Below are 23,291 nucleotides of genomic sequence, written 5' to 3' on the forward strand. Positions count from 1 at the left end.
AAAAACAAAATCAGCACCAAAAAGTACCCCAGAATCATGTAATACTGTGTGGTTCGGATTCGTGGACCACGGAATTGAAAAATGGCTCACATTTTCAGAAGTCAGCCTACAGTCTATAGGGATTACACGCAAAAAGTAATGGATTAAGTAAAAATAGGGTAATAATAAAGTAAAAAGGGTTATTTATGACATTATTTGCGAATCTACGTGTTTAAATAATCAAAGGAGATGGTACAGTGAAGGTCAAAAGGAAAAAAAAGTGAGAAAAAAAAAGTGTTGGAGACACCCGGACTCGAACCAGGGATCTCGAGGTAGGAAGTCAAGTGCGTTACCGATATACCAAAACATCTCCCATAGCGATTACACGTAAACGGGAAATGGAATTCAGAAATCCTACTTTGGAAGTGAAATATGAGCATAATTCTGGCATCTAATCGAAAAATAAAGGACACACTTTTGATAGCTCATTCTCTCAGCTACAACATATCCAAAGCTCAGCGAAAACAAAGCTAAAACAACGCAGATTTTGCTCGCGAAAGACAGGAGTGTAGAATCCAGTTTTGAGAAAAAGTCATGTCCCATAGAAAATACACGCAAAATGCGAAAAATTGACATGCCTCATTTAATCGCAAAAATACACCATGATACTTTTGTCAAAAATAAAAATTGTGAATACTACATTTGTAGAAAACTGTCTCAGCTAGAACATATCAAAATTAAAAAGAAAATTGATCGATATTTACAGAGATACAATCAATTTTCCAAAAATATGCTGACGTCATAATATGCAAATTAAAATTTTGAGTTTGGAGGCCATTATGATGACGTCATGAGTTAATTGAGGATAAAATGAGACATGAAATCATATCTCCGACTCATAATCTATATAAATATGAAAAAATATTAGGAGTTTCTATCTATTCTAAAGAGTTACAATGAATTTTATATAGGCATGTTTTTGCCCATGTATTGTGGATAAAGATAACGCAAATCCGCGCGTGCTGTCAACTTTGACGGACGCTCATTGCATTAATAAAAGGTGAACAAATTATCAAAATGCTTGGAAAAATGTACCGAATGTGATGACAGAAAAAAATCGGCGATTCTATATTGCAAAATGCCAGTACGCGCGAAAACGCGCACGCATGCGCGTGTGCGTAATTTTTTTATCAAATGCTCCATATGGCCTGAAACGTATGCAAAAAAAATTTGGGATGATTTGGAGCATTTTAAATTTTTGCGCGCGCGTAAACGCGCGGATAAACGCGCACGCGCAGATTTGCGCACGTTTATTGACCTGGAATTGACCGGTAGGATATTGATCTTAATCATGATAATTATGAATGAGAAATACATTTCCGTTATGAAGATATGATCATAAGTTGATTTTCACAAAATGGCGCCTGGATGACGTCACGATGACTTTGAGTATTTGAAAAGTCACGCAGTTCTAAGTTAGACTAAGATCTATCATCATGGCAAGTTTCATGATAATGGCTTTAGCCATTTTTGAGATATCCTGCGAACAAAATTGAGGAAGAATAATAATAATTTCTTCTATACAGACACAAAATAAATACTAGACTTTAATTCGTCACTTAGACGAATTAGGTGATACGTATGATAAGGGTTTACATAACGAATAATGCATTACACGATATATTATTTTATAAAATGCTTCTCCCATTTATATGCTTCTCCCATTATGATCTATCCATATGTGAAGATTAAATTGTGTCTCCTTGATCATCATGGATCTAGGGAAGATAGATTGAAACAATACATGACCTTTGACCCTGTGCAGTAACCAGTTACACATTTGACTCTAATTTACATCATGAAGAACACCTTTTGACGATTTTATCTTATTCAAAGAAATGAAAATGTAATTGATAAATGATAATCATCATTATGATAATGATGATCATGATGATAATGATCCTGATCATGATCATGAGCGCGATCCTGACATCTTATTGCTAAAATAAGGGTTGATTTAGAAAGCATATAGTCTCAGCTACAATATACTTAAAAATAACCTAAATCCAAGCAGAAATAACGGCGATATTGCTCGCAAAAGACAGGAATGTAGTATCCAGATTTGAGAAAAAGTCATCTCCAATAGGGATTACACGCAAAAAGTAATGGATTAAGTGAAAATAGGGTAATAATAAAGAAAATAGGGTTATTTATTAAATTATTTGCGATTCTACGTGTTTAAATACTCAAAGGAGATGGTACAGTGAAAGGTCAAACAATAAAATGAAGACAAATATTGTTGCAGACACTCGGACTCGAACCATGGATCTCGAGGATGGAAGTCAAGTGCGTTACCGATATACCAAAACATTTCCCATAGCGATTACACGTAAACGGGAAATGGAATTCTCAAATCCTACTTTGCAAGTGAAATATAAGCATAATCCCGGCATCTGTTTGAAAAATGAAATGCACACGTGTGATAGATTATTGTCTCAGCTACAACATATCCGAAGCTTAGCGAAAACGAAGCTAAAACAACGGAGATTTTGCTCGCGAAAGACAGGAGTGTAGAATCCAGTTTTGAGAAAAAGTCATGTCCCATAGAGAATACACGCAAAATGTGAAAAATTGACATGCCTCTTTTAATCGCAAAAATACACCATGATACTTTTGTCAAAAATAAAAATTGTGAATACTGCATTTGTAGAAAATTGTCTCAGCTAGAACATATTAAAAAATTTTAAAAAAATGATCGATATTTACAGAGATACAATCAATTTTCCAAAAATATGCTGACGTCATAATATGCAAATTAAAATTTTGAGTTTGGAGGCCATTATGATGACGTCATGAGTTAATTGAGGATCAAATGAGACATGAAATCATATCTACGACTCATAATCTATCCACATATGAAAGAATATTGGGAGTTTCTATCTATTCTGAAGAGTTACAATGAATTTTGTATAGGCATTTTTTTGCCCATGTATTGTGGATAAAGATCACGCAAATCCGCGCGTGCTGTCAACTTTGACGGACGCTCATTGCGTTATTAAAAAGTGAACAAATTATCAAAATGCTTGGAAAAATGTACAAAATACGATGACGGAGAAAATATTGCGATTCTATGTTGCAAAATGCTAGTACGCGCAAAAAACGCGCGCGCATGCGCGTGAGAGCGATTTTTTGTCAAATGCTCTATATGGCCTGAAACGTATGCAAAAAAAATTTGGGATGATTTAGAGCATTTTTAATTTTTGCGCGCGCGTAAACGCGCGGACGAACGCGCCCGCGCGCATTTGCGCACGTTTATTGACCTGAAATTGACCGGACGAATGTTGATCTTATTCATGATAAATATGAATGAAAAATTACTTTCCGTTATGAAGATATGATCATAAGTTGATTTTCACAAAATGGCGCCTAGATGACGTCATAATGACTTTGAGTCTTTGAAAAGTCACGCAGTTCTAAGTTAGACTAAGATCTATCATCATGGCAAGTTTCATGATAATGGCTTTATTCAGTCTTGAGATATCCTGCGAACAAATTCGAGGAAGAATAATAATAAATAAATAAATAAATAATAATAAAAATCTTGACGAAATCAAAAGGTGATACGTCTACGTACGTATCACCTAATAAATAAAGAAAAATCTTGACGAAATCAAAAGGTGATACGTAGACTTCGTTACGTATCACCTAATAATAATAATTGTTATGATGATGATAATAATAATCCTCATCATTATTAGGTGATACGTATGAAATATACGTATCACCTTTTGATTTCGTCAAGATTTTTCTTTATTATTATTAGGTGATACGTACGTGGACGTATCACCTTTTGATTTCGTCAAGATTTTTATTATTTATTTATTTATTTATTTATTATTATTTATTAGGTGATACGTACGTAGACGTATCACCTTTTGATTTCGTCAAGATTTTTATTATTATTTATTTATTTATTATTATTCTTCCTCGAATTTGTTCGCAGGATATCTCAAGACTGAACGAAGCCATTGTTATGAATCTTTCAATGATGATAGATCTTAGTCTAACTTAGAACTGCGTGACTTTTCAAAGACTCAAAGTCATCGTGACGTCATCCAGGCGCCATTTTGTGAAAATCAACTAATGATCATATCTTTATAACGAATAATAATTTTTCATTCATATTTATCATGATTAAGATTAATATCCGTCCGGTCAAGTTGAGGTCAATAAACGTGCGTAAATGCGCGCGTGCGCGCTCGTCCGCGCGTTTACGCGCGCGCAAAAATTAAAAATGCTCTAAATCATCCCAAATTTTTTTTGCATACGTTTCAGGCCATATGGAGCATTTGATAAAAAAAAATACGCACACGCGCATGCGCGCGCGTTTTCGCGCGTACTGGCATTTTGCAACATAGAATCGCCGATTTTTTTCTGTCATCATATTCGGTACATTTTTCCAAGCATTTTGATAATTTGTTCACCTTTTATTAACGCAATGAGCGTCCGTCAAAGTTGACAGCACGCGCGGATTTGCGTTATCTTTATCCACAATACATGGGCAAAAACATGCCTATATAAAATTCATTGTAACTCTTTAGAATAGATAGAAACTCCTAATATTTTGTCATATTTGGATAGATTATGAGTCGGAGATATGATTTCATGTCTCATTTTATCCTCAATTAACTCATGACGTCATCATAATGGCCTCCAAACTCAAAATTTTAATTTGCATATTATGACGTCAGCATATTTTTGGAAAATTGATTGTATCTCTGTAAATATGGATCAATTTTCTTTTTAATTTTGATATGTTCTAGCTGAGACAATTTTCTACAAATGTAATGTTCACAATTTTTATTTTTGACAAAAGTATCATGGTGTATTTTTGCGATTAAAGGAGGCATGTCAATTTTTCGCATTTTGCGTGTATTCTCTATGGGACATGACTTTTTCTCAAAACTGGATTCTACACTCCTGTCTTTCGCGAGCAAAATCTCCGTTGTTTTAGCTTCGTTTTCGCTGAGCTTCGGATATGTTGTAGCTGAGACAATGAGCTATCACAAGTGTGCCCTTTATTTTTCGATTAGATGCCGGGATCATGCTCATATTTCACTTGCAAAGTAGGATTTCTGAATTCCATTTCCTGTTTACGTGTAATCGCTATGGGAGATGTTTTGGTATATCGGTAACGCACTTGACTTCCAACCTCGAGATCCCTGGTTCGAGTCCGGGTGTCTCCAACACTTTTGTTTTCTTTTTTTTTTCCTTTTGACCTTCACTGTACCATCTCCTTTGATTATTTAAACACGTAGATTCGCAAATAATGTCATAATTAACCCTTTTTACTTTATTATTACCCTATTTTCACTTAATCCATTACTTTTTGCGTGTAATCCCTATGGGAAATGACTTTTTCTCAAATCTGGAGTCTACATTCCTGTCTTTTGCGAGCAATATCGCCGTTATTTCGGCTTGGATTTTGTTGATTTTTGAGTATGTTGTAGCTGAGATTATTTGCTATCTAAATCAACCCTCATGTTTTCAATAAGATGTCATGATCGCGCTCATGATCATGATCATGATCATCACGATCATCATTATCATAATGATGCTAATCATTTATCTATTGCATTTTCATTTCTTTGAATAAGATAAAATCGTCAAAAGGTGTTCTTCATGATGTAAATTAGAGTCAAATGTGTAACTGGTTACTGCACAGGGTCAAAGGTCATATATTGTTTCAATCTATCTTCCCTAGATCCATAATGATCAAGGAGACACATTTTAATCTTGACATATGAATAGATCATAATGGGAGAAGCATATGAATGGGAGAAGCAAAATAATATATCGTGTAATGCATTATTCGTTATGTAAACCATTATCATACGTATCACCTAATTCGTCTAAGTGACGAATTAAAGTCTAGTTAGGTGATACGTAACGAAGTCTACGTATCACCTATTGATTTCGTCAAGATTTTTATTTATTTTTTTTTTTATTTATTATTCTTCCTCAAATTTGTTCGCAGGATATCTCAAGACTGAATGAAGCCATTGTTATGAATCTTTCAATGATGATAGATCTTAGTCTAACTTAGAACTGCGTGACTTTTCAAAGACTCAAAATAATCGTGACGTCATCCAGGCGCCATTTTGTGAAAATCAACTAATGATCATATCTTCATAACGGATAGTAATTTTTCATTCATATTTATCATGGTTAAGATCAATATCCGTCCGGTCAATTTTAGGTCAATAAACGTGCGTAAACGTGCGCGTACGCGTTCGTGCGCGCGTAAATGCGCGCGCAAAAATTTAAAATGCTCCAAATCATCCCAAATTTTTTTTGCATACGTTTCAGGCAATTTAAAGCATTTCGCAAAAAATCGCGCACACGCGCATGCGTGCGCGTTTCCGCGCGTACTGGCATTTTGCAACATAGAATCACCAAATTTTCTCTGTCATCATATTTGGCACATTTTTTCAAGCATTTTGATAATTTGCTCACCTTTTATTAACGCAATGAGCGTCCGTCAAAGTTGACAGCACACGCGGAATTGCGTTATCTTTATCCACAATACATGGGCAAAAACATGCCTATATAAAATTCATTGTAACTCTTTAGAATAGGTAGAAACTCCTAATATTTTTTTCATATTTGGATAGATTATGAAATGGAAATATGATTTCATGTCTCATTTGACCCTCAATTAAGTCATAATGTCATCATAATGGCCTCCAAACTCAGAATTTAAATTTGCATATTATGACGTTTGCATATTTTTGGAAAATTGATTGTATCTCTGTTATTATTGATTGTTTTTCTTCAAAATTTTGATATGTTCTAGCTGAGATTATTTCCTACAAATGCGGTGTCCACACCTTTCCAGTTTGACAAAGGTATCATGGCGTATATTTGGGATTAAAGGAGGCATGTCAATTTTTCACATTTTGCGTGTATTGTCTATGGGACATGACTATTTCTCAAAACTGCATTCTACATGTCGAACACGTAGAATCGCAAATAATGTAATAAACAACCCTTTTTACTTTATTGTTACCCTATTTTCACTTAATCCATTACTTTTTGCGTGTAATCCCAATGGGAGATCATTTTTTTCTCAAATCTGGATTCTACATTCCTGTCTTTTGCGAGCAATATCGCCGTTATTTCTGCTTGGATTTTGTTGATTTTTGAGTATGTTGTAGCTGAGACTATATGCTATCTAAATCAACCCTCATTTTTTCAATAAGATGTCGTGATCGCGCTCATGATCATGATCATTATCATCATGATCATCATTATCATAATGATAATCATTTATCAATTACATTTTCATTTCTTTGAATAAGATAAAATCGTCAAAAGGTGTTCTTCGTGATGCAAATTAGAGTCAAATGTGTAACTGGTTACTGCACAGGGTCAAAGGTCATATATTGTTTCAATCTATCTTCCCTAGATCCATGATGATCAAGGAGACACAATTTAATCTTGACATATGGATAGATCATAATGGGAGAAGCATATAAATGGGAGAAGCATTTTATAAAATAATATATCGTGTAATGCATTATTCGCTATGTAAACCATTATCATACGTATCACCTAATTCGTCTAAGTGACGAATTAAAGTCTAGTTAGGTGATACGTACGTAGACGTATCACCTTTTGATTTCGTCAAGATTTTTATTATTTATTTATTTATTATTATTCTTCCTCGAATTTGTTCGCAGGATATCTCAAGACTGAATGAAGCCATTGTTATGAATCTTTCAATGATGATAGATCTTAGTCTAACTTAGAACTGCGTGAATTTTCAAAGACTCAAAGTCATCGTGACGTCATCCAGGCGCCATTTTGTGAAAATCAACTAATGATCATATCTTTATAACGAATAGTAATTTTTCATTCATATTTATCATGATTAAGATCAATATCCGTCCGGTCAAGTTGAGGTCAATAAACGTGCGTAAATGTGCGCGTGCGCGCTCGTCCGCGCGTTTACGCGCGCGCAAAAATTAAAAATGCTCTAAATCATCCCAAATTTTTTTTGCATACGTTTCAGGCCATATGGAGCATTTGATAAAAAAAAAAACGCACACGCGCATGCGCGCGCGTTTTCGCGCGTACTGGCATTTTGCAACATAGAATCGCCGATTTTTTTCTGTCATCATATTCGGTACATTTTTCCAAGCATTTTGATAATTTGTTCACCTTTTATTAACCCAATGAGCGTCCGTCAAAGTTGACAGCACGCGCGGATTTGCGTTATCTTTATCCACAATACATGGGTAAAAACATGCCTATATAAAATTCATTGTAACTCTTTAGAATAGATAGAAACTCCTAATACTTTGTCATATTTGGATAGATTATGAGTCGGAGATATGATTTCATGTCTCATTTGATCCTCAATTAACTCATGACGTCATCATAATGGCCTCCAAACTCAAAATTTTAATTTGCATATTATGACGTCAGCATATCTTTGGAAAATTGATTGTATCTCTGTAAATATGGATCAATTTTCTTTTTAATTTTGATATGTTCTAGCTGAGACAATTTCCTACAAATGTAATATTCACAATTTTTATTTTTGACAAAAGTATCATGGTGTATTTTTGCGATTAAAGGAGGCATGTCAATTTTTCGCATTTTGCGTGTATTCTCTATGGGACATGACTTTTTCTCAAAACTGGATTCTACACTCCTGTCTTTCGCGAGCAAAATCTCCGTTGTTTTAGCTTTGTTTTCGCTGAGCTTCGGATATGTTGTAGCTGAGACAATGAGCTATCAAAAGTGTGCCCTTTATTTTTCGATTAGATGCCGGGATCATGCTCATATTTCACTTGCAAAGTAGGATTTCTGAATTCCATTTCCTGTTTACGTGTAATCGCTATGGGAGATGTTTTGGTATATCGGTAACGCACTTGACTTCCAACCTCGAGATCCCTGGTTCGAGTCCGGGTGTCTCCAACACTTTTTTTTTCACTTTTTTTTCCTTTTGACCTTCACTGTACCATCTCCTTTGATTATTTAAACACGTAGATTCGCAAATAATGTCATAAATAACCCTTTTTACTTTATTATTACCCTATTTTCACTTAATCCATTACTTTTTGCGTGTAATCCCTATGGGAAATGACTTTTTCTCAAATCTGGAGTCTACATTCCTGTCTTTTGCGAGCAATATCGCCGTTATTTCGGCTTGGATTTTGTTGATTTTTGAGTATGTTGTAGCTGAGACTATACGCTATCTAAATCAACCCTCATTTTTTCAATAAGATGTCATGATCGCGCTCATGATCATGATCATGATCATCACGATCATCATTATCATAATGATGCTAATCATTTATCAATTACATTTTCATTTCTTTGAATAAGATAAAATCGTCAAAAGGTGTTCTTCATGATGTAAATTAGAGTCAAATGTGTAACTGGTTACTGCACAGGGTCAAAGGTCATATATTGTTTCAATCTATCTTCCCTAGATCCATGATGATCAAGGAGACACAATTTAATCTTGACATATGAATATATCATAATGGGAGAAGCATATGAATGGGAGAAGCAAAATAATATATCATGTAATGCATTATTCGTTATGTAAACCATTATCATACGTATCACCTAATTCGTCTAAGTGACGAATTAAAGTCTAGTATTTATTTTGTGTCTGTATAGAAGAAATTATTATTATTATTCCTCAATTTTGTTCGCAGGATATCTCAAGAATGGCTAAAGCCATTATCATGAAACTTGCCATGATGATAGATCTTAGTCTAACTTAGAACTGCGTGACTTTTTAGAGAGTCAAAAATATCGTGACGTCATCCAGGCGCCATTTTGTGAAAATCAACTAATGATCATATCTTCATAACGGAAAAGTATTTCTCATTCATAATTATCACGATTAAGATAAATATCCATCCGGTCAAGATGAGGTCAATAAAAGTGCGCAAATGTGCGCGTGCGCATTCGTCCGCGCGTTTACGCGCGCGCAAAAATTTAAAATGCTCCAAATCATCCCAATTTTTTTTTGCATACGTTTCAGGCCATATGGAGCATTTGATAAAAAAATTACGCACACGCGCATGCGCGCGCGTTTCCGCGCGTACTGGCATTTTGCAAGATAGAATCGCCGATTTTTTTCTGTCATCATATTTGGTACATTTTTCCAAGCATTTTGATTATTTGTTCACCTTTTATAAACGCAATGAGCGTCCGTCAAAGTTGACAGCACGCGCGGATTTGCGTTTTCTTTATACACAATAGATGGGCAAAAACATGCCTATATAAAATTAATTGTAACTCTTTAGAATAGATAGAAACTCCTAATATTTTTTCATATTTGGATAAATTATGAGTCGGAGATATGATTTCATGTCTCATTTGATCCTCAATTAACTCATGACGTCATCACAATGGCCTCCAAACTCAAAATTTCAATTTGCATATTATGACGTCAGCATATTTTTGGAAAATTGATTGTATCTCTGTAAATTTCAATCAATTTTCTTTCAAAGTTTAAAATGTTTTAGCTGAGACAATTTTCTACAAATGCAGTATTCACAATTTTTATTTTTGACAAAAGTATCATGGTGTATTTTGCGATTAAAGGAGGCATGTCATTTTTTCTTATTTTGCGTGTATTCTCTATGGGACATGACTTTTTCTCAAAACTGGATTCTACACTCCTGTCTTTCGCGAGCAAAATCTCCGTTGTTTTAGCTTCGTTTTCGCTGAGCTTCGGATATGTTGTAGCTGAGACAATGAGCTATCACAAGTGTGCCCTTTATTTTTCGATTAGATGCCGGGATCATGCTCATATTTCACTTGCAAAGTAGGATTTCTGAATTCCATTTCCTGTTTACGTGTAATCGCTATGGGAGATGTTTTGGTATATCGGTAACGCACTTGACTTCCAACCTCGAGATCCCTGGTTCGAGTCCGGGTGTCTCCAACAATTTTTTTCTTCACTTTTTTTTCCTTTTGACCTTCACTGTACCATCTCCTTTGATTATTTAAACACGTAGATTCGCAAATAATGTCATAAATAACCCTTTTTACTTTATTATTACCCTATTTTCACTTAATCCATTACTTTTTGCGTGTAATCCCTATGGGAGATGACTTTTTCTAAAATCTGGAGTCTACATTCCTGTCTTTTGCGAGCAATATCGCCGTTATTTCTGCTTGGATTTCGTTGATTTTTTAGTATGTTGTAGCTGAGACTATATGCTATCTAAATCAACCCTCATTTTTTCAATAAGATGTCATGATCGCGCTCATGATCATGATCATGATCATCATGATCATCATTATCATAATGATGATAATCATTTATCAATTACATTTTCATTTCTTTGAATAAGATAAAAATCGTCAAAAGGTGTTCTTCATGGTGTAAATTAGAGTCAAATGTGTAACTGGTTACTGCACAGGGTCGAAGGTCATATATTGTTTCAATCTATCTTCCCTAGATCCATGATGATCAAGGAGACACAATTTAATCTTGACATATGAATAGATCATAATGGGAGAAGCATATGAATGGGAGAAGCAGTTTACAAAATAATATATCGTGTAATGCATTATTCGTTATGTAGACCATTATCATACGTATCACCTAATTCGTCTAAGTGACGAATTAAAGTCTAGTTAGGTGATACGTACGTAGACGTATCACCTTTTGATTTCGTCAAGATTTTTATTATTTATTTATTTATTATTATTCTTCCTCGAATTTGTTCGCAGGATATCTCAAGACTGAACGAAGCCATTGTTATGAATCTTTCAATGATGATAGATCTTAGTCTAACTTAGAACTGCGTGACTTTTCAAAGACTCAAAGTCATCGTGACGTCATCCAGGCGCCATTTTGTGAAAATCAACTAATGATCATATCTTTATAACGAATAATAATTTTTCATTCATATTTATCATGATTAAGATCAATATCCGTCCGGTCAAGTTGAGGTCAATAAACGTGCGTAAATGCGCGCGTGCGCGCTCGTCCGCGCGTTTACGCGCGCGCAAAAATTAAAAATGCTCTAAATCATCCCAAATTTTTTTTGCATACGTTTCAGGCCATATGGAGCATTTGAGAAAAAAATTACGCACACGCGCATGCGCGCGCGTTTTCGCGCGTACTGGCATTTTGCAACATAGAATCGCCGATTTTTTTCTGTCATCATATTCGGTACATTTTTCCAAGCATTTTGATAATTTGTTCACCTTTTATTAACGCAATGAGCGTCCGTCAAAGTTGACAGCACGCGCGGATTTGCGTTATCTTTATCCACAATACATGGGCAAAAACATGCCTATATAAAATTCATTGTAACTCTTTAGAATAGATAGAAACTCCTAATATTTTGTCATATTTGGATAGATTATGAGTCGGAGATATGATTTCATGTCTCATTTGATCCTCAATTAACTCATGACGTCATCATAATGGCCTCCAAACTCAAAATTTTAATTTGCATATTATGACGTCAGCATATTTTTGGAAAATTGATTGTATCTCTGTAAATATGGATCAATTTTCTTTTTAATTTTGATATGTTCTAGCTGAGACGATTTTCTACAAATGTAATGTTCACAATTTTTATTTTTGACAAAATTATCATGGTGTATTTTTGCGATTAAAGGAGGCATGTCAATTTTTCGCATTTTGCGTGTATTCTCTATGGGACATGACTTTTTCTCAAAACTGGATTCTACACTCCTGTCTTTCGCGAGCAAAATCTCCGTTGTTTTAGCTTCGTTTTCGCTGAGCTTCGGATATGTTGTAGCTGAGACAATGAGCTATCACAAGTGTGCCCTTTATTTTTCGATTAGATGCCGGGATCATGCTCATATTTCACTTGCAAAGTAGGATTTCTGAATTCCATTTCCTGTTTACGTGTAATCGCTATGGGAGATGTTTTGGTATATCGGTAACGCACTTGACTTCCAACCTCGAGATCCCTGGTTCGAGTCCGGGTGTCTCCAACACCTTTTTTTTCACTTTTTTTTCCTTTTGACCTTCACTGTACCATCTCCTTTGATTATTTAAACACGTAGATTCGCAAATAATGTCATAATTAACCCTTTTTACTTTATTATTACCCTATTTTCACTTAATCCATTACTTTTTGCGTGTAATCCCTATGGGAAATGACTTTTTCTCAAATCTGGAGTCTACATTCGTGTCTTTTGCGAGCAATATCGCCGTTATTTCGGCTTGGATTTTGTTGATTTTTGAGTATGTTGTAGCTGAGATAATATGCTATCTAAATCAACCCTCATTTTTTCAATAAGATGTCATGATCGCGCTCATGATCATGATCATGATCATCATGATCATCATTATCATAATGATGATAATCATTTATCAATTACATTTTCATTTCTTTGAATAAGATAAAATCGTCAAAAGGTGTTCTTCATGATGTAAATTAGAGTCAAATGTGTAACTGGTTACTGCACAGGGTCAAAGGTCATATATTGTTTCAATCTATCTTCCCTAGATCCATGATGTTTAAGGAGACGCAATTTAATCTTGACATTTGAATAGATCATAATGGGAGAAGCATATAAATGGGAGAAGCATTTTACAAAATAATATATCGTGTAATTCATTATTCGTTATGTAAACCATTATCATACGTATCACCTAATTCGTCTAAGTGACGAATTAAAGTCTAGTATTTATTTTGTGTCTGTATAGAAGAAATTATTATTATTCTTCCTCAATTTTGTTCGCAGGATATCTCAAGAATGGCTAAAGCCATTATCATGAAACTTGCCATGATGATAGATCTTAGCCTAACTTAGAACTGCGTGACTTTTCAAAAACTCAAAGTCATCGTGACGTCATCCAGGCGCCATTTTGTGAAAATCAACTTATGATCATATCTTCATAACGGAAAAGTATTTCTCATTCATAATTATCACGATTAAGATCAATATCCGTCCGGTCAATTTCAGGTCAATAAACGTGCGCAAATGCGCGCGTGCGCGTTCGTTCGCGCGTTTACGCGCGCGCAAAAAATTAAAATGCTATAAATCATCCTAAAATTTTTTGGCATACGTTTTTGGCCATATGGAGCATTTGACAAAAAATTATGCTCACGCGCATGCGCGCGCGTTTTTTGCGCGTACTAGCATTTTGCAACATAAAATCGCCGAATTTTGTCTATCATCATATTTGGCACATTTTTCCAAGCATTTTGATAACTTGTTAACCTTTTAATAACGCAATGAGCGTCCGTCAAAGTTGACAGCGCGCGCGGACCTGCGTTATCTTTATCCACAATACATGAGCAAAAACATGCCTATACAAAATTCTTTGTAACTCTTCAGAATAGACAGGAACTCCCAATATTTTTTTCATATTTAGATAGATTATGAGTCTAAGATATGATTTTATGTCTCATTTGACCCTCAATTAACTCATGACGTCATCATAATGGCCTCCAAACTCAAAATTTTAATTTGCATATTATGACGTCAGCATATTCATGGAAAATTTTGTGTATTTCTCGTAATATTTATTGATTTTCTTCCAAATTTGGCTATGTTCTAGCTGTGACAATTTTCTACAAACATAGTTATCACGATTTTCCATTTTGACAAAGGCATCATGGCGTATTTTTGCGATTAAAGGAGGCATGTCTCTTTTTCACATTTTGCGTGTATTCTCTATGGGACATGACTTTTTCTCAAAACTGGATTCTACACTCCTGTCTTTCGCAAGCGAAATCTCCGTTGTTTTAGCTTAGTTTTCGGTGAGCTTCGAATATGTTGTAGCTGAGACCATAAGCTATCACAATTTTGCTTTTTATTTTTCGATTAGATACCGGGATCATGCTCATATTTCACTTGCAAAGTACGATGTGAGAATTCCATTTTCCGTTTACGTGTAATCGCTATGGGAGATGTTTTGGTATATCGGTAACGCACTTGACTTCCAACCTCGAGATCCTGGTTCAAGTCCGGGTGTCTCCAACAATTTTTTGCTTCACTTTTTTTTCCTTTTGACTTTCACTGTACCATCTCCTTTGATTATTTAAACACGTAGAATCGCAAATAATGTCATAAATAACCCTTTTTACTTTATTTTTACCCTATTTTCACTTAATCCGTTACTTTTTGCGTGTAATCCCTATGGGAGATGACTTTTTCTCAAATCTGGATTCTACATTCCTGTCTTTTGCGAGCAATATCGCTTGGATTTTGATAATTTTTAAGTATGTTGTACCTGAGACTATATGCTATCTAAATCAACCCTTTTTTTTCTTCAATAAGATGTCAGGATCGCGCTCATGAATTTGATCATTATCATCATGATCATCATTATCATAATGATGATAATCATTTATCAATTACATTTTCATTTCTTTGAATAATATAAAATCGTCAAAAGGTGTTCTTCATGATGTAAATTAGAGTCAAATATGTAACTGGTTACTGCACAGGGTCAAAGTTCATATATTGTTTCAATCTATCTTCCCTAGATCCATGATGATCAAGGAGACACAATTTAATCTTGACATAGGGATAGATCATAATGGGAGAAGTATATAAATGGGAGAAGCATTTCATAACATAATATATCGTGTAATGCATTATTCGTTATGTAAACCATTATCATACGTATCACCTAATTCGTCTAAGTGACGAATTAAAGTCTAGTATTTATTTTGTGTCTGTATAGAAGCATTTATTATTATTCTTCCTCAATTTTGTTCGCAGGATATCTCAAGAATGGCTAAAGCCATTATCATGAAACTTGCCATGATTATAGATCTTAGCCTAACTTAGAACTGCGTGACTTTTCAAAAACTCAAAATTATCGTGACGTTATCCAGGCGCCATTTTGTGAAAATCAACTTATGATCATATCTTTATAACGGAAAAGTATTTCTCATTCATAATTATCACGATTAAGATCAATATCCTTCCGGTCAGTTTCAGGTCAATAAACGTGCGCAAATGCGCGCGTGCGCGCTCGTACGTGCGTTTACGCGCGCGCAAAAAATTAAAAAGCTCTAAATCATCCCAAATTTTTTTTGCATACGTTTAAGGCCATATGGAGCATTTGATAAAAAAATTACGCACACGCGCATGCGCGCGCGTTTTCGCGCGTACTAGCATTTTGCAACATAGAATCGCCAATTTTTTTCTGTCATCATATTTGGTTCATTTTTCCAAGCATTTTGATAATTTGTTCACCTTTTATTAACGCAATGAGCGTCCGTCAAAGATGACAGCACGCGCAGATTTGCGTTATCTTTATCCACAATACATGGGCAAAAACATGCCTATATAAAATTCATTGTAACTCTTTAGAATAGATAGAAACTCCTAATATTTTTTCATATTTAGATAGATTATGAGTCGGAAATATGATTTCATGTCTCATTTTATCCTCAATTAACTCATGACGTCATCATAATGGCCTCCAAACTCAAAATTTTAATTTGCATATTATGACGTCAGCATATTTTTGGAAAATTGATTGTATCTCTGTAAATATTGATCAATTTTCTTTTTAATTTTGATATGTTCTAGCTGAGACAATTTTCTACAAATGTAGTATTCACAATTTTTATTTTTGACAAAAGTATCATGGTGTATTTTTGCGATTAAAGGGGGCATGTCAATTGTTCGCATTTTGCGTGTATTCTCTAAGGGACATGACTTTTTCTCAAAACTGGATTCTACACTCCTGTCTTTCGCGAGCAAAATCTCCGTTGTTTTATCTTTGTTTTCGCTGAGCTTCGGATATGTTGTAGCTGAGACAATGAGCTGAGACAATGTATTACATAGCATATATGGGCAAAAACATGCCTATAAAAAGTACATCGGATGAATAAGGACTGCCATTTTTTTCCTTCATATTTAGATAGAGTATGAGTCGGAGATATGAGACAATTTTTCACAAGATTATTGCCAATATTTATTCATCTTCATGACGTCATTAGATTTTTGCTTAATATGCGTCTTATGCCTATGGGAGGTGATTGATCCTACATTCCAGTCTAGACTTGTTCATTATGTTGCGGATGTAGTGCATCAATGATTAATAGGCTCTGCAATCAGGCGAAAATTTGAGCTTGTTTAGTAAATTAATAAATTAATCATATAACAATTCCCTATCGAATACCTGAAAGGGGCGCTATACCACTTTTAATCATGGTCATCGTCATTTAAAACCAAAAAATCAATATCATCAATATCGTCATTATGGTATTCATGAATATTATCATTAGATCATCATCGGCACACTTTCATGATACAAAAATAGCTTACGTATCACCTAATTCGTCAAAGTGACGAATTAAAGTCTAGTTATTTATTATTATTCTTCCTCGAATTTGTTCGCAAGATATCTCAAGACTGAATGAAGCCATTGTCATGAATCTTTTAATGATGATAGATCTTAGTCTAACTTAGAACTGCGTGAATTTTCAAAGACTCAAAGTCATCGTGACGTCATCCAGGCGCCATTTTGTGAAAATCAACTAATGATCATATCTTCATAACGAATAGTAATTTCTCATTCATATTTATCACGATTTAGATCAATATCCGTCCGGTCAATTTCAGGTCAATAAATGTGCGTAAATGCGCGCGTGCGCGCTCGTCCGCGCGTTTACGCGCGCGCAAAAATTAAAAATGCTCTAAATCATCCCAAAATTTTTTTGCATACGTTTCAGGCCATATGGAGCATTTGATAAAAAAATTACGCACACGCGCATGCGCGCGCGTTTTCGCGCGTACTGGCATTTTGCAATTTAGAATCGCCGATTTTTTTCTGTCATCATATTCGGTACATTTTTCCAAGCATTTTGATAAGTTGTTCACCTTTTATTAACGCAATGAGCGTCCGTCAAAGTTGACAGCACGCGCGGATTTGCGTTATCTTTATCCACAATACATGGGCAAAAACATGCCTATATAAAATTCATTGTAACTCTTTAGAATAGATAGAAACTCCTAATATTTTTTCATATTTGGATAGATTATGAGTCGGCAATATGATTTCATGTCTCATTTTATCCTCAATTAACTCATGACGTCATCATAATGGCCTCCAAACTCAAAATTTCAATTTGCATATTATGACGTCAGCATATTTTTGGAAAATGGATTGTATCTCTGTAAATATTGATCAATGTTCTTTTTAATTTTGATATGTTCTAGCTGAGACAATTTTCTACAAATGTAGTATTCACAATTTTTATTTTTTACAAAAGTATCATGGTGTATTTTTGCGATTAAAGGAGGCATGTCAATTTTTCGCATTTTGCGTGTATTCTCTATGGGACATGACTTTTTCTCAAAACTGGATTCTACACTCCTGTCTTTCACGAGCAAAATCTCCGTTGTTTTAGCTTTGTTTTCACTGAGCTTCGGATATGTTGTAGCTGAGACAATGAGCAATCAAAAGTGTGCCTTTTATTTTTCGATTAGATGCCGGGATCATGCTCATATTTCACTTGCAAAGTAGGATTTCTGAATTCCATTTCCCGTTTACGTGTAATCGCTATGGGAGATGTTTTGGTATATCGGTAACGCACTTGACTTCCAACCTCGAGATCCCTGGTTCGAGTCCGGGTGTCTCCAACACTTTTTTTTTTCACTTTTTTTTCCTTTTGACCTTCACTGTACCATCTCCTTTGAATATTTAAACACGTAGATTCGCAAATAATGTCATAAATAACCCTTTTTACTTTATTATTACCCTATTTTCACTTAATCCATTACTTTTTGCGTGTAATCCCTATGGGAGATGACTTTTTCTCAAATCTGGAGTCTACATTCCTGTCTTTTGCGAGCAATATCGCCGTTATTTCGGCTTGGATTTTGTTGATTTTTGAGTATGTTGTAGCTGAGACTATATGCTATCTAAATCAACCCTCATTTTTTCAATAAGATGTCATGATCGCGCTCATGATCATGATCATGATCATCATGATCATCATTATCATAATGATGATAATCATTTATCAATTACATTTTCATTTCTTTGAATAAGATAAAATCGTCAAAATGTGTTCTTCATGATGTAAATTAGAGTCAAATGTGTAACTGGTTACTGCACAGGGTCAAAGGTCATATATTGTTTCAATCTATCTTCCCTAGATCCATGATGATCAAGGAGACACAATTTAATCTTGACATATGAATAGATCATAATGGGAGAAGCATATGAATGGGAGAAGCATTTTACAAAATAATATATCGTGTAATGCATTATTCGTTATGTAAACCATTATCATACGTATCACCTAATTCGTCTAAGTGACGAATTAAAGTCTAGTTTATTATTATTATTATTTATCAGGTGGGCTGTATAACGTACAGACCACCTTATAATTTCGTTAGAATTGCCTTTATTTATTTATTATATATTTTTCTTATTTCTAACCACTTTTTTGTGAACAAGATAACTTGGAAATGGCTCAATCAAAATCCTTGAAATTTGGCACACATATGTAAAGGCATATGTAAAAAGCACAATAACGTTTTCAACATTGACCTTTACTGATGACGTCATCTAGGCGCCATTTTGTAAAACTTTACGAAAATCAACTCATGATCATATCTTCATAACCAAAAGCTATTTCTCATTCATATTTATCATGATCAAGTTCAATAACCGTCCGGTTAATTTCAGGTCAAATAAAGCGCGCGTGCGCGTACGTCCGCGCGTCAATGCGCGCGCAAAATTTTAAAATGCTCAAAATCGTCTCAAAATCATTTTGCATACGTTTTAGGCCATTCTAAGCATTTTATAAAAAATCGCGCACACGAGCATGCGCGCGCGTTTTCGCGCGTAAAACTTTTGCACAACATTGAATTGCTTTTTTTTTTCTTTCATAATATACCACATATATTTACAAACAAATTGATACCACGTTTGTCTCTTTATGACTATTAATAACGGATTGATCGACCGTTTAACAAAAATTTCCGTGCGCGCGAGCTCTTGTAATACATAGCAAATATGGGCAAAAACATGCCTATACAAAATCCATTGTAGCTCTTTAGGAAGCAAGGTGACCCCAATTTGTTTTCATATTTTAATAGAGTATGATTCGGAGATATTGTTTCATGTCTCATTCGACCCTCAATTAACTCATGACGTCATCACAATGGCCTCCGAACTCAAAATTCCAATTTGCATATTATGACGTCAGCATATTTATGGAAAATTGATTGTATCTCTGTAAATATTGATTGATTTTCTTCCAAATTTTGATATGTTCTAGCTGAGACAATTCTCTACAAAGGCAATTGCTATTATTTTTCATTTTGACAAAGGCATGGCGTATTTTTGCGATTAAAGGAGGCATGTAAATTTTTCACATTTTGCGTGTATTTTCTCTATGGGATATGACTTTTTCTCAAAACTCTATTCTACATTCCCGTCTTTCGCGAGCAATATCTACGTCGTTTTAGCTTCGTTTACGCTGAACTTCGAGTATGTTGTAGATGAGACAAAAAGCTATCTCAAATGTACCCTTTATTTTGTCTCAATTTTTTGTTGGATCAGCCCACCTATACTTGTTCCAAACAAGTATTACAAATCTAGTATATTTTTCTTATTTCTAACCACTTTTTTGTTGGCAAGATAACTTGGAAATGGCTCAATCAAATAATTTGAAATTTGGCACACATATGTATAGGCATATGTACAAAGCACAATAACGTTTTCAACATTGACCTTCACTGATGACGTCATCTAGGCGCCATTTTGTAAAATTTTACGAAAATCAACTCCTGATCATATCTTCATAACCAAAAGGTATTTCTGATTCATATTTATCATGATCAGGGTCAATATCCGTCCGGTCAATTTCAGGTCAAATAACGCGCGCGTGCGCGTACGTCCGCGCGTCAATGCGCGCGCAAATTTTTGAAATGCTCAAAATCGTCTCAAAATCATTTTGCATACGTTTTAGGCCATTCTAAGCATTTTTTAAAAAATCGCGCACACGCGCATGCGCGCGCGTTTTCGCGCGTAAAACTATTAGACACCATAGAATCGACATTTTTTTTCTTTCATAATATTCCACATATTCTTACAAACAAATTGATACCATGTTTGTCTCTTTATGACTATAAATAATTGGATAATCGACCGTTTAACATAAATTTCAATTCGCGCGAGCTCTTGTAATACATAGCATATATGGGCAAAAACATGCCTATGCAAAATCCATTATAGCTCTTTAGGATGCAAGGTGACCCCAATTTTTTTTCATATTTTGAGCGAGTATAAATCAGAGATATGATTTCATGTCTCATTTGACCCTCAATTAACTCATGACGTCAACAAAATGGCCTCTGAACTCAAAATTCCAATTTGCCTATTATGACGTCAGCATATTTTTGGAAAATTGATTGTATCTTTCTAAAAATTGATCGATTTTCTTCATAATTTTGATATGTTCTAACTGAGACAATTCCCTACAGATCCAGTGGTCACAATTTTACATTTCGACAAAGGCATCATGGCGTATTTTTGCAATTAAAGGAGGCATGTCAATTTTACACATTTTGCGTGTATTCTCTATGAGACCTGACATTTTCACAAAAATTGATTCTACATTCCCGTCTTTCGCTAGCAATATCTACGTCGTTTTAGCTTCATTTACGCTGCACTTCGAGTATGTTGTAGCTCAGACAAAAAGCTATTCCAAATGTACCCTCCATTTTGTCTCAATTTTATGTTGGATCAGCCCACCTATACTTGTTCCAAACAAGTATTACAAATCTAGTTTATTTTTCTTATTTCTAACCACTTTTTTGTGGACAAGATAACATGATAATGGCTCAATCAAATGACTTCAAATTTGGCACAAATATGTATAGGCATATGTACAAAGCACAATAACGTTTTCAACATTGACCTTTACTGATGACGTCATCTAGGCGCCATTTTGTAAAATTTTACGAAAATCAACTCATGATCATATCTTCATCACCAAAAACTATTTCTCATTCATATTTATCATGATCAAGGTCAATATCCGTCCGGTCAATTTCAAGTCAAAGAACGCGCGCGTGCGCGTATGTCCGCGCGTCAATGCGCGCGCAAAATTTGAAAATGCTCAAAATCGTCTCAAAATCATTTTCCATACGTTTTAGGCTATTCCAAGCATTTTATAAAAAATTGCGCACACGCGCATGCGCGCGCGTTTTCGCGCGTAAAACTATTAAACAGCATAGAATCGCCATTTGTTTTGCTTTCATGATATTTCAGATATTTTTACAAACAAATTGATACTATTTTTGTCTCTTTATGACTATTAATAACGGAATGACCGACCGTTTAACATAAATTTCCGTGCGCGCGAGCTCTTGTAATACATAGCATATATGGGCAAAAACATGCCTATACAAAATCCATTGTAGCTCTTTACAATGCAAGGTGACCGCAATTTTTGGTTCATATCTTGATAGAGTATGAATCGGAAATATTGTTTCATGTCTCATTTGACCCTCAATTAACTCATGACGTCATCATAATGGCCTCCGAACTCAAAATTTCAATTTGCATATTATGACGTCAGCATATTTATGGGAAATTGATTGTATCTCTGTGAATATTGATCGATTTTCTTCCAAATTTTGATATGTTCTAGCTGAGACAATTTTCTACAAATGTAGTGACTAGTATTTTTCATTTTGACAAAGGCATCATGGCGTATTTTTGCGATTAAAGGAGGCATGTCAATTTTTCATATTTTGCGTGTATTCTCAATGGGACATGACATTTTCTCAAAACTGGATTCCACATTCCCGTCTTTCGCGAGCAATATCTATGCCGTTTTAGCTTCATTTACGCTGAACTTCGAGTATGTTGTAGCTGAGACATAAAGCTATCTCAAATGTACCCTTTATTTTGTCTCAATTTTTTGTTGGACCAGCCCACCTATACTTGTTCCAAACAAGTATTACAAATCTAGTTATTTATCAGGTGGGCTGCATAACGTACAGACCACCTTATAATTTCGTTAGAATTGCCTTTATTAGGTGGGCTGTATCTAATACAGACCACCTTATAATTTTGTTAAAATTGCCTTTATTATTAGGTGATACGTACGTAGACGTATCACCTTTTGATTTCGTCAAGATTTTCTTTATTATTTTTATTTTCATTATTCTTCCTCGATTTTGTTCGCAGGATATCTCAAGACTGAATAAAGCCATTATCATGAAACTTTTACTGATGATAGATCTTAGTCTAACTGAGACCTGCGTGACTTTTCAAAGACTCAAAGTCATCATGACGT

This window comes from Strongylocentrotus purpuratus, unplaced genomic scaffold (assembly GCF_000002235.5).
Source record: "Strongylocentrotus purpuratus isolate Spur 01 unplaced genomic scaffold, Spur_5.0 spur5_contig_850, whole genome shotgun sequence".
Classification (NCBI taxonomy): domain Eukaryota; kingdom Metazoa; phylum Echinodermata; class Echinoidea; order Camarodonta; family Strongylocentrotidae; genus Strongylocentrotus; species Strongylocentrotus purpuratus.